At 39.0% G+C, this 15,267-nt stretch overlaps 1 protein-coding gene across 3 annotated transcripts in view; it reads right to left on the bottom strand.

Moving 5' to 3' along the window:
- The window catches only part of FBXL4 (F-box and leucine rich repeat protein 4), an 83,255-nt gene extending 69,355 nt beyond the window's left edge, over positions 1-13,900 (bottom strand). For 2 of the 3 annotated variants that reach the window (XM_023205885.1, XM_023205886.1), the window contains exon 1: positions 13,702-13,900. The gene's annotated coding sequence lies outside the window, so the exon portion shown is untranslated. The remainder of the gene's footprint in view (positions 1-13,701) is intronic. The other variant, XM_023205887.1, reaches the window with a different exon arrangement.
- Between the last annotated feature and the right edge of the window lie 1,367 nt (positions 13,901-15,267).

Below are 15,267 nucleotides of genomic sequence, written 5' to 3'. Positions count from 1 at the left end.
AGTTGAGAGAAGAAGGCTTCAGTCGATGAAACTTCTCAGAGCTAAAAAGGAGGAACTATGAACCCAGCGCAAAGAAACTAAAAACCTTGAAAAAAGATTTTACGAATGGATAACTAGAATAACCAATGCAGAGAAGTCCATAAACGACCTGATAGGGATGAAAACCATGACACGAGAACTACGTGACAAATGCACAAGCTTCAGTAACCAACTCGATCAACTGGAAGAAAGAGTATCAGTGATTGAAGATCAAATGAATAAAATGAAGCGAGAAGAGAAATTTAGAGGAAAAAAGAGTAAAAAGAAATGAACAAAGCCTCCAAGAAATATGGGATTATGTGAAAAGACCAAATCTACGTCTGATTGGTGTACTTAGAAAGTGACAGTGAGAATGGAACCAAGTTGGAAAACACTCTGCAGGATATTATCCAGGAGAACTTCCCCAACCTAGCAAGGCAGGCCAACATTCAAATTCCGGAAATACAGAGAACGCCACAAAGATACTCCTCCAGAAGAGCAACTCCATGTCACATAATTGTCAGATTCATCAAAGTTGAAATGAAGGAAAAAATGTTAAGGGCAGCCAGAGAGAAAGGTCAGGTTACCCACAAAGGGAAGCCCATCAGACTAACAGCAGATCTCTCGGCAGAAACTCTACAAGCCAGAAGAGAGTGGGGGCCAATATTTGACATTCTTAAAGAAAAGAATTTTCAACCCAGAATTTCATATCCAGCCAAACTAAGTTTCATCAGTGAAGGAGAAATAAAATCCTTTACAGACAAGCAAATGCTGAAAGACTTTGTCACCACCAGGCCTGCCCTACAAGAGCTCCTGAAGGAAACACTAAACATGAAAAGGAACAACCCCGAACCAGCCATTGCAAAAACATGCCAAATTGTAAAGACCATCTATGCTAGGAAGAAACTGCATCAACAAACGAGCAAAATAACCAGCTAACATCATAATGACAGAATCAAGTTCACACACAATAATATTAACCTTAAATGTAAATGGGCTAAATGGTCCAATTAAAAGATACAGACTGGCAAACTGGATAAAGAATCAAGACCCATCAGTTGGCTATATTCAGGAGACCCATCTCACATGCAGAGACACACATAGGCTCAAAATAAAGGGATGGAGGAAGATCTACCAAGCAAATGGAAAGCAGAAAAAGGCAGGGGTTGCAATCCTAGTCTCTGATAAAACAGACTTTAAACCATCAAAGATCAAAAGAGACAAAGAAGGCCATTACATAATAGTAAGGGATCAATTGAACAAGAAAAGCTAACTATCCTAAATACACGTGCACCCAATACAGGAGCACCCAGATTCATAAAGCAAGTCCTTAGAGACTTACAAAGAGACTTAGACTCCCATACCATAATAATAGGAGACTTTAATACCCCACTGTCAACATTAGACAGATCAACGAGACAGAAAGTTAACAAGGATATCCAGGAATTGAACTCAACTCTGCACCAAGCGGACCTAATAGACATCTACAGAACTCTCCACCCCAAATCAACAGAATATATATTCTTCTCAGCACCACATTGCACTTAGTCCAAAATTGACCACATAGTTGGAAGTAAATCACTCCTCAGCAAATGTAAAAGAACAGAAATTATAACAAACCGTCTCTCAGACCACAGTGCCATCAAACTAGAACTCAGGACTAACAAACTCAATCAAAACCACTCAACTACATGGAAACTGAACAACCTACTCCTGAATGACTACTGGGTACATAACAAAATGAAGGCAGAAATAAAGATGTTCTTTGTAACCAATGAGAACAAAGATACAACATACCAGAATCTCTGGGTCACATTTAAAGCAGTGTGTAGAGGGAAATTTATAGCACTAAATGCCCACAAGAGAAAGCAGGAAAGATCTAAAATTGACACCCTAACATCACAGTTAAAAGAACTAGAGAAGCAAGAGCAAACACATTCAAAAGCTAGCAGAAGGCAAGAAATAACTAAGATCAGAGCAGAACTGAAGGAGACAGAGACACAAAAAAACCTTCAAAAAAAATCAATGAATCCAGGAGCTGGTTTTCTGAAAAGATCAACAAAATTGATAGACCACTAGCAAGACTAATAAAGAAGAAAAGGGAGAAGAATCAAATAGATGCAATAAAAAATGATAAAGGGGATATCACCACCAACACCACAGAAATACAAACTACCATCAGAGAATACTATAAACACCTCTACGCAAATATACTAGAAAACCTAGAAGAAATGGACAAATTCCTGGACACATACACTCTCCCAAGACTAAATCAGGAAGAAGTTGAATCCCTGAATAGACCAAAACCAGGCTCTGAAATTGAGGCAATAATTAATAGCCCACCAACGAAAAAAAGACCAGGACCAGACGGATTCACAGCCGAATTCTACCAGAGGTACAAGGAGGAGCTGGTACCATTCCTTCTGAAACTATTCCAATCAATAGAAAAAGAGGGAATCCTCCCTAACCCATTTTATAAGGCCAACATCATCCTGATACCAAAGCCTGGCAGAGACACAACAAAAAAAGAGAATTTTAGACCAATATCCCTGATGTACATTGATGCAAAAATCCTCAATAAACTATTGGCAAACTGAATCCAGCAGCACATCAAAAAGCTTTTCCACCATGATCAAGTGGGCTTCATCCCTGGGATGCAAGGCTGGGTCAACATATGCAAATCAATAAACGTAATCCAGCATATAAGCAGAACCAAAGACAAAAAACACATGATTATCTCAATAGATGCAGAAAAGGCCTTTGATAAAATTCAACAGCCCTTCATGCTAAAAACTCTCAATAAAGTTGGTATTGACTGAACGTATCTCAAAATAATAAGAGCTATTTATGACAAACCCACAGCCAATATCAGACTGAATGGGCAAAATCTGGAAGCATTCCCCTTAAAAACTGGCACAAGACAGGCATGCCCTCCCTCACCACTCCTATTCAACATAGTGTTGGAAGTTCTGGCCAGGGAAATCAGGCAATAGAAAGAAACAAAGGGTATTCAATCAGGAAAAAGAAGAAGTCACATTGTCCCTGTTTGCAGATGACATGACTGTATATTTAGAAAACCCCATCGTCTCAGCTGAAAATCTCCCTAAGCTGATAAGCAACTTTAGCAAAGTCTCAGGATACAAAATCATGTGCAAAAATCACAAGCATTCATATACACCAATAACAGACAAACAGAGAGCCAAATCATGAATGAACTCCCATTCACAATAGCTTCAAAGAGAATAAAACACCTAGGAATCCAATTTACAAGGGATGTGAAGGACCCCTTCAAGGAGAACTACAAACCACTGCTCAATGAAATAAAAGAGGACACAAACAAATGGAAGAACATACCATGCTCATGGATAGGAAGAATCAATATCATGAAAATGGCCATACTGCCCAAGGTTATTTATAGATTCAACGCCATCCCCATTAAGCTACCAATGACTTTCTTCACAAAATTGGAAAAAACTACTTTAAAGTTCATATGGAACCAAAAAAGAGCCGGCATTGCCAAGAAAATTCTAAGTCAAAAGAACGAAGCTGGAGACATCACGCTACCTGACTTCAAACTGTACTACAAGGCTACAGTAACCAAAACAGCATGGCACTGGTACCAAAACAGAGATATAGACCAATGGAACAGAACAGAGCCCTCAGAAATAATACCACACATCTACAACCATCTGATCTTTGACAAACCTGAGAAAAACAAGAAATGGGAAAAGGATTCCCTATTTAATAAATGGTGCTGGGAAAACTGGCTAGCCATATGTAGAAAGCTGAAACTGGATCCCTTCCTTACTCCTTATACAAAAATTAATTCAAGATGGATTAGAGACCTTAAATGTTAGACCTAAAACCATAAAAATCCTAGAAGAAAACTTAGGCAATGCCATTCAGGACATAGGCATAGGCAAGGACTTCATGTCGAAAACACCAAAAGCAATGGCAACAAAAGCCAAAATTGACAAATGGGATCTAATTAAACTAAAGAGCTTCTGCACAGCAAAAGAAACTACCATCAGAGTGAACAGGCAACCTACAGAATGGGAGAATTTTTTTGCAATCTACTCATCTGAGAAGGGCTAATATCCAGAACCTACAAAGAACTCAAACAAATTTACAAGAAAAAAACAAACAACCCCATCAAAAAGTGGGCAAAGGATATGAACAGACACTTCTCAAAAGAAGACATTTATGCAGCCAATAGACACATGAAAAAAAGCTCATCATCACTCACCTTCAGAGAAATGCAAATCAAAACCACAATGAGATACCATCTCACACCAGTTAGAATGGCAATCATTAAAAAGTCAGGAAACAACAGGTGCTGGAGAGGATGTGGAGAAATAGGAACACTTTTACACTGTTTGTGGGACTGTAAACTAGTTCAACCATTGTGGAAGACAGTGTGGCGATTCCTCAAGGATCTAGAACTAGAAATACCATTTGACCCAGCCATCCCATTACTCGGTATATACCCAAAGGATTATAAATCATGCTGCTATAAAGACACATGTACACGTATGTTTACTGCGGCACCATTCACAATAGCAAAAACTTGGAACCAACCCAAATGTCCATCAACAACAGACTGGATTAAGAAAATATGGCACATATACCCCATGGAATACTATGCAGCCATAAGAAAGGATGAGTTCATGTCCTTTGTAGGGACATGGATGTAGCTGGAAACCATCATTCTCAGCAAACTATTGCAAGAACAGAAAACCAAACACTGCATGTTCTCACTCATAGGTGGGAACTGAACAATGAGATTACTTGGACACAGGAAGGGGAACATCACACACCAGGGCCTGTTGTGGGGTGGGGGGAGAGGGAAGGGATAGCATTAGGAGATATACCTAATGTAAATGACAAGTTAATGGGTACAGCACACCAACATGGCACATGTATACATATGTAACGTACCTACACGTTGTGCACAGGTACCCTAGAACATAAAGTATAATTTAAAAAAAAAAGAAGGATGGATGGATAGATGGAAGGATGGAAATGAAACGAAATGAAATGAAACAAAACAAAACAAACAAAACAAGAGAGAAAGAACCCCATTTAAGCAGATAGCCTTTCTCCTCAATTATTTTAATGGTATCTGGGAAATCATCTGCTGCCTCTTGAACAGTAGCAACTGCCTTTCCTGTTATCTTAACATTTGTAAAGTCAAACTTCTTTCTACAATTACCAAACCGTCCTTTCCTGGCATTAAATTCTCTAGCTTTAGATCCTTCACCTTCCTTTTGCTTTAAGCTGTCATACATTAACTTCACTTTCTCTCAAAACATATTAGAGCCTACAAGTATGCCTTTCTTATAGCAATCCTGCACCCACATAAGAGCTGCATTTTCAATATGAGATAAAGTGGTATTTCACAAAAAGTGCAAGGTTTTGCACCTGCTGATGTAACTGTAGCAACAGCTACATAAATTCTCTTTTCTTTTTTTACAGTGGTCCTTTTGCTGGATTCATTTGTCTTGAAATGACAGGTAACCATAGCTGCAGACTGTAATCTATGGTACATAACAAGCAATTCAGTTTTTGCTTGTAATGTCATGACTTCTCTCTGTTTCTTGGAAACAGTCCCAGCATTACCAGTGGCACTTTCTAAGAGTCTCATGGTGTTATTCAAATTTTATGGTATTACACTAAGTACAGTGAAAAATACATGAGAATCAGAAAGAAATCACTTCTTACTGTAATACACAATTTACTAGAGAGACAAACTGCTCATGTGTAGATGATTAGCTTCACACAGCACTGGAAGCTGATAGCTGCAATATTTGAGCTCACTGCAATAGCAACTGGAGGTGATGGTGAAATTATTACAGTAGTATAGTATGTACTACATCTAATTTTATGCAGTTATGATTTAATATTGAATTTACATTTGTTTACATTTCTCTCAACTGCAAATGGAAGCATGTACATTCTGTAAGTGTGTGATCACCTTTTGATAAATTTTAACTTTTTATAATATATTTGTGTGCTATTCATGGCAGTAAATTATAAAATAGACTAGTATCTACAAATATTTTATGTATTCGTGAAATACCTTTTTTTATATATATATTTCCAGGCTATGCAATCTGCAACTTTTTCCAAATTGTTGCAAACCTCCAAAATTTTTCTGTATTTATTGAAAAAAAACTGCATATAAGCAAATACCTTCACAGTTCAAACCCATGTTGTTCAAGGGTCAGCTACACAGGCATATCAATTCAGTTGTTGTGAACCATTTGGATTGTTTCTAGTACCAAATTATTTCCAAAGTGGTTGTAGCATTTTACATTCTGACATCAACATATGAGAGTTCCAGTTGCTCCACATCCTCATCAATAGTTAATATGGTCTATCTTCATCCATTCTAGTGGTGGGTGGTGATACCCTGTGCTTTTAATTTGAACTTCTCAATTGATTAATGACATGGAACATCTTTTCATGTGCTTATTTGCCATCTGCATCTTCTTTAGTGCAGTGTCTATTTTCTAATCCATTTTTTTTGTTGTTATTTTCTTATTATGGAGTTGTAAGAGTTCTTTATATGCACTGGATACACATTCTTTGTTAGACGTTTTTGCAAATGTTTTCTCCCAGTCTGTGCTTGCCCTTTCATCTACTTGATAATATCTTCTTTTCTCTTATGGGATACTTGTACATGTCCTAGCAAACATATTACTGAAGAGCAAGATCAAGTACAGTTTCAAAAGAGTAAACCCTGAGAAAGTATTTCATCTTAGACCTGGGAAGTATTTACTCTTAGGGGAAGATCTGGGAAGAGTTAATTACAAACGAAACAAATTTTAAGATACCAAATTAGATTCTGCAAACATTTCTAGTGGGAATGCAAAATCATATAGCCACTTTGAAAAACAGTTTGGCAGTTTATTATAAAGTTCCATCCACCCTTACCAAACCATCCAGCAATCCCACTCTAAGGTATTTACTCAAGTGTACTGACAACCTACATTCAACCAAAATCCTGTATACAAACGTTTATAGCAGGTTTATTCATAATTGTTCCAACTTGGAAACATCTAAGATGTCCTTGACAGATGAATGGACAGTGTTATATCCATACAATGACTTACTACTCAGGAAAAAAAAAAAGAAATAACTACCAATCCAGGCAATAATATAGATGAATCTTAAAATGCATTTTGTTAAGTGACAGAGGTCTGATGCAAAAACTACATATTGTATGATTTCATTTATGTGATACTTTGGAAAAGGCAAATAGGAAAGGCAGATAGATCAGTGATTGCCCAGGGTTAAGGGAAGAAAGAGAAATTGACTATAGTAACTACAAAGGGGTCATACAAGGAATTTTTAGGATGATGCAACTGTTCTGTGTGCTTTTGCTTTCAGTCAAAACAAGTCAAGTTGTAAACCTGATACCCTAGTATTGATGTGTTTATGCACATGCTAGCTTACTTGTCTGTTCTCTTTAAAGATAAGTACTACTTGGCATGTTCTGCCCACTTATTTTGCACAGGGAAAAGCCTGCTCACACAGCCCCAACCACTCATCTTGCCTTAGGAAACTACCTGTCTGGAAAAGAGAATAGTGATCTTCATGACATGAAATATTTCAGACCAGGAACAAGATGGTCAACATAGATCTGCATTTATACATCTGAATAGAATTAACCATTTTAAAGACAGGGAAACAAGCAATTACAGCAATTACAGCAAATGGCATTCAATAAAAGTTAATGCCAAAATTAGGACAACAGTTTTTTTAAAAAATCATTATTTAGTGTAAATTAATAGGTTATAGGATCCATAAAATAAGTACAAACTAACTTAAAAATTTTCTCAGAAATTAAAAGGTGGTGACTGAAATAAATTGAAAATTAAAAGAGACAAATAAATGACCTAGCGCACATATACAAGAAACCTAACATCTATATAAGATAAAGACTGAAGCTGATTTAAATTCAAGGAAATTCTAAAGGAAAAAAAAATGGCTCATAACTCTTATTCACATAGAAATAACAAAATAAAATTTAAAAGATTCTAGATATGCAAGTATACTTCCCATAACTCTTCCTGAAACTATTACTTAAAAATGTATCCCAGTAAAAAAAAAAACAAAAACAGAATTAAATATTTCAAAAATAGGGAAGACACACTATTCAAGTAACCAGTGATCTTATAGTTAAACCTAAGTGATACAATACTGGTAAAATTTTAAAAACTGGTTAGAAAAAAAAACAGAACTACTGATATGTTTTGCATCTGTGTCTACTTGCTGAAATGTAATCCCCAGTGCTGGAGGTGGGGCCTGGAAGGAGGTATCTGGATCATAGGGGTGGTTTCTAATGGTTTAGCACTATGCCCCTAGAGGTGTTCTCATAAGAGTTTTGAAGAGATCTTTTTGTTTCAAAGTATGTAGAGCATCCCCCACTCTTTCTTCCTCCTGCTCCTGCCACATAAGACCCTTGCTCCTGCTTTGCCTGCCACAATGATTGTAGTTTCCTGAGGCCTCCGCAAAAGCCTAGTAGAAGCCAGCATCGTGCTTCCTGTAAGCCTGTGGAACTGTGAGCCAATTAAACCTCTTTACTTTATAAATTGCCCAGTCTCCGGTATTTCTTTATAGCAATGTGGGAACAGAATAATACAACTATAGAAAAGAAATCAAATCAATAAAACCAAGAATGTAAAGAAGGCAAGAGATCAAGGTCTCAACTTATTAATGGGAAGAATGAGGGCAAAAAAAGAGTCATTTATAGATGGTTTCAGAATTTCCAAACTTGCAGGAGAGGGGAAAAAAAAGTTAATATGACTAGGTTAAATTGTCCTATTAAGAGATAAATGCAATTTTGTACAAGGTAACCTTGTGATGGAACCCTTGTATATTTTGACTGCAGTGATGTTCACAGGAAATCTACATAAAATTACTTACAACTAAACAGGCACAGGGATGGGTGCATGTAAAACTGGTGAAATCTGAATAAGGTTGTATCAATGTCAATTTCCTGAGTATAATATTGTACTATAGTTACGCAAGGTGTTACCATAGGTGGAAACTGGGTGAATATACACAAGATCTACATCTCTCTGTATTATTTCTTACAACTGTGTATGAATCTACAATGATCTTTTTAAAAAGTTTTATAAAATGTAAAACAAACAAACAAAAAAAAAGGACAAACTTCCAGGTCAGGTACAGTTGCTCACACCTACAACCCCAGCACTTTGAGAGGCAAGGCGGGTGAATCACTTGAGCCCAGGAGTTTGAGACCAGCCTGGGCAACATGGTGAAGCCCCATCTCTACAAAAAACACGAAAATTAGCCAGGTATGGTGGTGTGCACCTGCAGTCCCAGCTACTTGGGAGGCTGAGGCAGGAGGATCACTTGAGTCCAGGAGATGGAGGTTGCAGTGAGCCAAAATTACACCATTGCACTCCAGCATGGGTGACAGAGCAAGATTCTGTCTCAAAAAAAAAAAAAAAAAAAAAAAAAAAAAAAAGACAAACTTCCAAATTGGAAAGGGGGAAGATTTCAGGGAGAAATAGAAGTCCAGCTCAGTTACATGAATGTTTGATGCTTATGAAAGGCAAGTAAAGCAAAATGTTGTAAAATTACTGAAAATAAACATACGGGCAAAAAAGACCTATCAGGTACACACAAAACTGACAGAGAGGCAAGAGTCATATAAGACAATGTAGACTCCCAGGCAAAAATCATTAAACAGGGCAAAAAAGATACTTTATATTTTTTAAGATAAAATCCACTAAGAATAATTACACATATTATCTTTAAGGCTGAATTCAACCAAAATCATAATCACAGTAAATATCTAACATACTTTGCTTACTGATTTGTTGGCTTTGAGAAAACAACAAATTAAGGATATAGTATCTTACAACAAATGTGTCAAGTCAAATAACAGGGAAAGGATAGTTTATCAAATAAATGTTTTAGGAAAATGTCCAGCAATTTGGAAAAATAAATGTGTGATAGTATGCCAAAGCAACCATTTTTAAAAATCTAAATCTATGATAACAGAATGTGTACAAAGAGCATTTTAATAATCTTGGGGTGGAAACCCAGAGGCCATAAAGGAAAACAACAGCAGAACTGGCAACATAAATAATAAAGACCTTTCTACAGCAAAAGCCCCAAGAAACACTAAAAAATAGACTATGACAAAATACTAGCATATGGTGAACCAAATCATTAATAGCCACAATATGTAAAGAGCTGTTACAAATCAATTAGAAAAGAGGAACATTTCAACAGAAACTTAAGCAAAGGATATGATCATGCAAGTAAAAATGAATACAAATGACCAACAAACATACAGATAGTCAACCCCATCAATAAAATAAGCAAAGAAATGCAACACTAAAACAATAAAACAGTATTTTTCATCCACCAACTTACTAAATATAAAAAAAAATCATTTCATCTTAGCAAGTCTCTCAAGTTTCTGCATGTCATATAAGCAGAGGCACTGATGGCCTTTATTTTTCATCTTTTCAATGGTGTTCACACAGCAAATAGCCGTGGCAGATAAACAGATGTCTCCCTCTGGTACAGAGGGCAGGTTTGTTTACCACGCAGGAAAATAAAGATAATGTCTCCCTCTCTGGCAAAGATCAGACACGTTTATTTGCAGCCCACTATGAAAGATTCAGGTTCCCTAAACTAAGGATTCCTCTCTTGTAACACAATCTATTTCACCTGCTAGTGTCACTGGGCTCTTGTCACATCACCCTGTGGAAATCAGGGCTCCAGCAAATCAGCATAAGATGATCCTCTGGCTACCGTTACTGTTGTGCTTTGTCTCTCAGTCAGGAGTCTCATATTTTCTGCCAGTTTCCATGAAACTGTTAGCTTGCAAGTAGGGTATGATCTCAGATCCTTGACAATTATTCGCAATGTGATGTGGCAAAAGCAGCATTTTAACAAATTGTCTAAGTTTACTCTTATCAACAACTTTTGAGGAGTACTTTGGCAGAATCTCTCATAATTTAACACTTATGTGTAGCCTCTGACCTAGCACTTCCATATCTTAGGAAACAAACTAACATGCAAATATGACAATATACAGAATAAACACAAAAATGATCCTTGCAGTTCTGTTTGTAATAAATTTGGAATAATGCCAACAGCAGATTGGCTAAATAACTTTTGGGTTATTCCTACAATGAAATACCAAAAAGACTTACAAAAAAGACAAGATACTATTATATGCACTGACACAGAAGGATGTTCATCCATTATTATTAAGTGGAAGCTATAGAAAATTATACATGGTACACTGCCATTTATGAAACAAAAGTAGACTTAAATTTATTATTTTTAAAATCTGCAAGCAGTGATAATTTTTATGGAACAAGGTTACTGGGTAGGTGGGCACACAGCACTTTCACTTCCTCCTTTGAGGATTTCTGTATTGCTTGATCTTTTTTAAAGAATGCATACATTTATTTCATGAGCTAATAAGGTTTTAAGTGTCCACAGTAACAACATCTTAAAATTTATTATATTTGAGATATCCAGTTGGGATGGTAAAATACAAATGGATATGAGGATGTCCCAGGGAACACTTCAGCCATTTATCTCTCAGATAACCATTTTTTTCTCTTAGAAACCAGGTATAGAACATCCTAAATCATAGGTGATGGGGAGAGGCACACTACAGTTACTATGATACAGTGCAAAGTCAAAAGGCACGCAGATTTTTAATCAGGCTACTTCTCCATGTAACTGTAAGGAGCAACTCTAATCGCAAGTGAGTGAGCAACAGAAGGGATTTATTTACTAACAGTTAATGATTCAACTGACCATGGAAAAAGCAAGCTAAAATAAACGAATCTCAATAACTGGCAGGAAAATTTTAAAGGGGCAAGAAGTAAAGAAAGGGAATCAACTTGCCCCCACTAAATGTGTTCATTTCAAAAATATTTAGTGATGTCTACAACATGCCAGGCATCGTTCCAATCCCTAAACATTAAAACACATTATAAACCTAGAGCAATAAGAGCGTCACAGAAGCCAGGATCACCACAGGGAGCCAAAGAACACTGCACGACCGTTCAGAAAGTCCCAAGAATACACGAGAATTTAGGGCCTATGGTATTTGTAGGAGTGATCAGCAGGGAAAAATAGAATTCAACAAATGATGATGCAGTCAGTAACAAAATTATAAAGTTAGAGCCTTCTTATCTCACACTAAATATGAATAAGATCATTAACAATACTAGAAGAAAACGGAGGTGGATATTTATATATAATTCATGTAGATAAAGGCCTTTTTTAAAGGACGCTGAAGTTAGATCCGCGAAGTTAAGATCGAGAATGTCAACCACAGCAAAATTAAGAGGATGAGACTAACACAGTAAAGAAAGAAGGGGTAGTTTTTGTTAACTGACCATATGTGCAAGCACCATATCATATGTACCATTGTGCAGAGTACTATAATTGCATTATTTCATCATTGCGTGAGTAAAGAAATTATCCATCTTACAATGAGCTGATTTATCTGATTTTCAAGTCAGTAACAGAAGGGAAGAGTTTGAAAATGCAGAGTTCAGAAAAGCCAACTTTTGGGACAGAAGTTAAAAACAAAGTTAGTACTCAGAACACAAGTATGGAAAGAAGAATCCAATTCAAGGAACTTTTACAGTGCCTACTAGAGCATAATGCACATTTCCCCCAAGTCCTTAATCTGATAAAGGACTATTGAAGCGTTCATGACTTTGGATGAATCTCTCTCTACTCAACCAACAGATACAATATGCGATATAGGATAATGGAGGCAGGAAGTGAGCCTGAAAGGAAAAATATATACCTATACCTGAACTTAAGAAACCGAGGAGTGCACGCAAGCAGCAGAAAAGGCAGCTTGTGTCTGCGAACAGACCCTGTCCACAGAGATCCCTGCACCTGGTGGTAGTGTGCCCTCCGGAGCATAAAGCCAGCCGGGCATCAGGCCGACGCAATTACCTGACTACAAGCTTATACCATCTTCACCTTCTATAATAGTTATTTGTATACTGTATTTCAATCTGTGAATGCATCTCGAAGCTTTGTGGCAATGATCACTGGGAAATCAAGGAAATCCAAAACCACCCGTTATAAATATGTTGACAAGGAGGCCAAGTAGATGGTCATCATCACACTCTAGGGGCACCCCTAAACCTAAACATCGAAACAAGGTTGTAGCCTGGCACCTTGTAGCAGTCCTGAAGAAAGAAAACATAGGCCTGGTTAGGCAAAAACCATCGGATGTCAGAGGGAAATCAAGGGAGCAGGCACAGGAATCACAAGCACAGGCGGGTTGTGGCCGACGCGTGGCTGACGGGGCAGCACAGAGCGCGGGTGTGGGCGACCCGCAGTCCCCCCTGGTGTAAACAACCCTGAGCCGCGCACACTTCCGGAAGACGCCTCACAGCCTGCAGGCAGACTGTAGGGTAGAAACAGCCCGAAGCACGTCAGCAGTTCTCAGGGGCCCCAGCAAGCCCCGCAAGCGTGAAGCGGGGGCGCGGGGGAGCGGGCGGGGAGGGGCCGGCAACGGGGGCCCCTGCCAGGCGTCCAGACTCCCCAAAGCGCAGAGCTGCGCGTAGGCTCGGCCCCGGCCCCGCCCCAGTGCCGAAGGAAGAAGACAGAGACCCGCGGGAGGGAGAAATAAAGGAAGGGCCGTACCCTGCAGGGTCCGGGAGAGGCGCGCGCAGCGGGCTTCACCAGCGACCAGGCAGTGCGAGAAGGCCTGGGTGCGGGGGCGGCTCCCCGGCTCTCTGACCGCTGCACAACCACCGCAAACCCGGCCCAGCGCGACCCGGAAGGAAGACGCTGAGGCCGCGAGGAGGGGCGGGGCCGGGGAGGTGGGGCGGGGCCGAGGAGGCGGGGCGGGGCCTGGAGGGAGGCGGGGCGGGGCTAGAAGTAAAGCCGGGAGTTTCTCCGGTGAGAGGTGCTTTGGGTCCTATGGACAGCCCGCTCCCAGGCCAGGGGGAGGCGCTTCCTGCTGCCTTTCCCGCTCCACTGGGGCTAGTGTAAAAGGCCTAGGTAATATACAGTGGGCAGTGGCTACAAATCCTCTTCGGAATAATCTCCTCCAAGTACTGGCTCGCCTTGTGTAGTGTAGTCCTGCTAGGACTTCTTCAGTCCAGACTTGGTGGATCAGGTGATACATAGGTAATACGGCTGGTACGCATACGCAGAGGAAAAGTATAATATACATTATATGCACTCTGAAGGTATAATTCACCTAGTTTACAAACCTCCTCTGCCCTGTATACAAATCCTGCCTGCAGGCTCATTCCCATACCAACGTTCAGAAGCCTCTGACCATTACCTCTGATGAAGAAGATGGTCTGGCAGTCTCTCTTACTCATTTTGATTTATTTTTGGTGGATTCAGTATGGCCTTTTTTTTTTTTTTTTTTTTTTTTAACGGAGTCTCGCTCTGTTGCCAGGCTGGAGTGCAGTGGCGCGATCTTGGCTCACTGCAACCTCCACCTCCCAGGTTCAAGATTCTCCTGCCTCAGCCTCCCGAGTAGCTGGGACTACAAGGGTGTGCCACCACGCCCAGCTAATATTTTGTATTTTTAGTAGAGACGGGGTTTCACCATATTGGCTAGGATGGTCTTGATCTCCTGACCTTGTGATCCACCCGCCTCAGCCTCCTAAAGTGCTGGGATTACAGGCGTGAGCCACCACGCCCGGCTTTGGCACTTTTTTTAAATTTGCATCATGTTTATCTTGTTACAAAATATCCACTAAGATGGAAAATAATTAGTAAAATGTTGAACTACACATTATTTGCTGTCTGAATGCTCCTAATGAGGCAAAACAGTAAGGATATTTACTTATATATGAACAGAATCAATACACGATATGCAGTATATATTGTATACGAAAAAATTAAAATTTTTATTTTCTTCAACTTTTTGATGCACAATAGCTGTACGTATTTTCATGGTACACATGATAATTTGATTCATTTCTGTAATCACATCAGCGTAACTGGGTTACTCATCCCCTTAAATATTTATCTTTTCTTTGTGCTAGGAACATTCAAATTATTCTCTTCTAGCTATTTTGACATGTACTATTGATTAATGTTAACTATAGTCATCCTACTGATCTATGGAACACCAGGTCTTATTTCTTCTAAGTGTATGTTTCTTCTAAGTGTATGTTTATCTCCCTTTGTTCCGTCACGGCCCGCCCCCCCCCCCCCCCCCCCCCCCCCACTACTTCTCACTCTCTG

The sequence above is a fragment of the Piliocolobus tephrosceles genome, chromosome 5, assembly GCF_002776525.5.
Source record: "Piliocolobus tephrosceles isolate RC106 chromosome 5, ASM277652v3, whole genome shotgun sequence".
Classification (NCBI taxonomy): Eukaryota; Metazoa; Chordata; class Mammalia; order Primates; family Cercopithecidae; genus Piliocolobus; species Piliocolobus tephrosceles.
This window is presented reverse-complemented; position numbering and strand designations above follow the sequence as displayed.